This window comes from Lepisma saccharinum, chromosome 23, assembly GCF_977018435.1.
Source record: "Lepisma saccharinum chromosome 23, izLepSacc3.1, whole genome shotgun sequence".
NCBI lineage: Eukaryota > Metazoa > Arthropoda > Insecta > Zygentoma > Lepismatidae > Lepisma > Lepisma saccharinum.
In genome coordinates, this window is record NC_139251.1 from 24,194,222 (window position 1) to 24,197,055 (window position 2,834).

The 2,834-nt window shown below is 35.7% G+C and overlaps 1 pseudogene; it reads left to right on the forward strand.

Annotated features, from left to right (window-relative positions):
- The first annotated feature begins 436 nt into the window (after positions 1–436).
- Positions 437–1,277, forward strand: LOC146005182 (GTP-binding nuclear protein Ran pseudogene; annotated as a pseudogene).
- The last annotated feature ends 1,557 nt before the right edge of the window (positions 1,278–2,834 follow it).

Sequence of the window (2,834 nt, forward strand, 5' to 3'; positions counted from 1 at the left end):
TTACGGAGGATTTCACATCGCATCGCACCTGGGGGCGAATAATACTGTGACATGAAAATGGCGGTGTGCACACAGAGTAGCTAAATGGTGGCCATTGGTCTGATTTAATGGTATACAATCCTCTCATCATACGCATGCTGTTAAAATAACATTTTGCAGGTTTGTCTACAATTCAATTCAATTTGGGACTTTTGGTTCACCCTATAATTGTAAAGGGGAATGTTTTTCTTTTTGAATCTAATATCTGTGAAATAGGGGGGAGACTAATATTTGTTATGTAAAGCAATTATGTATATTTTATATGCATATTATAATGGAACAAAAAAAACTGATTACAAGCTGTTAGGTCCAAAAATAAATACCGGTAATAATAGTAGTGCTACAATAGAACAGCGGGGTATAGCTATTGCCTAGTAGCGTCTGTTTATCCCAACATTTCTCTATTTTTGGACGTGAAATTAATGAACCGTAAATAATTTAGGTTACTGCTCAGTCTTAGCAATCCACCATGCCCCGAGATGCAGACGTGCGAACATTCAAGTGTGTTGTTGTCGGAGATGGTGGTAGTGGAAAAACTACTTTTGTGCAACGGCACGTGGTAGGTGCATTTAAGAAGAAGTATGTTGAGACAATGGGGGTGGAAATTCATCCTCTAGACTTTTACACCTACGGAGGCACCATCAGGTTCAACGTTTGGGACACAGCAGGCCAGGAGAAATTTGGAGGCTTAAGAGACGGCTACTACAAATATGCCCATTGTGCTATCATCATGTTTGACGTCACATCGAGAGTTAGTTACCAGAACGTTTCGAACTGGCATAGAGATCTGGTCCGTGTCTGCAAGAACATTCCGATAGTCCTTTGCGGGAATAAAGTTGACATCAAGGACTGGAAGGTTCAAGCAAGGACTGTTATCTTTCACAGGAAGACGGATCTTCAGTACTATGACGTCAGTGCTAAGGCCAACTACAACTTTGAGAAGCCTTTCCTCTGGTTGGCTAGGAAGTTGATTGGAGATCCCTACTTGGAGCTTCTTGTCAAGCCTGCCCTTATCCCACCAGAGGTACCGATGGATCCCCAGTGGCAGATGCAGATTGAGAAGGACCTTGAGGATGCACAGAATACTGCTCTTGCCGATGATGGTGATGATGACGACCTGTAATCATCCAAATAGTGGATGGATATTCATGAAATCCCTTTGTATTTTTAAAAAGCAATCGAATAGTTAAGAGGCAAAAAAAAAAAAAGTTTCAATTTTTTTTAACTGGAGAATGCATTGAATACTTTACCATGTTGAATAAAAAAGAATAAGTCTGTAATATTTAGTTCTTTGTGAGTGTATAAAGTATTTGAGTAATGACATATTAAAATTGCAGTTATTAAGTTCGTGATGATTTTGGTAATGCTAGTAACCATTCGCAAGAGATTATGCTGGCTTGAAATAACTGTGTGATTTGAAGGTTTGAAGATATTGCATTGCATGTCTTTCTCTCATATAAGCTACCTAAAACATTTGAAGGCCAAACAACAATCACTGGTTGAAAATAAGTGTTGGTTTTTATGTAGTAAGTGTGCTGTGTATTTGTTTAAAGTACCCATTATGTATATGTTTTCCCAGTTGATTTTTCATTTCTTGTAATATCCATAGCAGAAAAATACCTTCCTGGATCATTAATATCACATGAGTGATGACATAAATTTAAGAACTTAGTGAATATATAATGCGTTTGTTGTTCACAATTCTGCATTGCTATTAAAATAAAAATATCCTATTTGATTGACTTATTGCTACAATTTGTAGATGTTTACCCCTCTGTGTGAAGCCTGTTTATAATTACATTCCTGTTATGGATTTGAGTGTAAGTGTGAAATTGATTTTTTTTAACTAAAAGTGACACGGAAGTCCTGGAAAGTTCACGGAAATCAGTGCTTTTTCTTTTAACTTGCCGGGATTTTGGAATGAAAATAAATCCCAGTTTTTATTTGGATCAGCTTCTACATAAGAAATGTTTTATAGTTTACATTTGAAAATTTGTTTTGGGCATTGTTGGATAAACTTGATTCTCTTGATTAATAAGTGTGCTTTAACACTTAAAATTTGATTATTTTTATGTTGAAACACGACACAATTGTGTGCAAATGTGTTTTAAAATGACTTGAGATAGTCAGGGAATTCTTCTCTGTACGACCCTACAACTCTTTGTATGTCTTGACCAGATTAACAATATTGTGCCACTGCTTTGTATACTCTGCCTGTCGTCTCCAATTTCTAACTTTGATTCTCCGTAAATATTCTACGTCGGCTTTCCATTTATTTTTTGGCCTTTCTTTTACACCAGATGCAAATGGTTTCCAATTTGTTACTCTTTTAACCGTTCGTGCTGCTTCCATACTTTTGATATGACCAATCGAGATTTTATTTCTTTAGTTTTATCAATATATCCAGTTCACTCATTCACATTATTTGGTCCAAATATCTTCCACAATTTTTTTCTTTTAAAGATTAGAAACTGTTCTAGTGTTGTATTCGCGTCTCGTCTCGTGAAAATGCCGTCTCGTCTTGAAAATATTAGCTTGTCTCGTGTCTAAGTCTAGAAAAAGAGAGGAGACTGGAAATGTCTCATCTCGTGAGCAACGCTATTTATTTATTTATTTCGAACACACAGGCACATGCCCAATTACAGTGTTCACAGAGTAAAGAAAAAAGTAATACAAAATACAAAAATAATATTACATCAAGTGAGAAATATGACATTTCAATCTACAACATACTTATAAACATGACTGATTTCATATATTGCTTGATTTGATAGAGTTTATGTAATATTTGTATA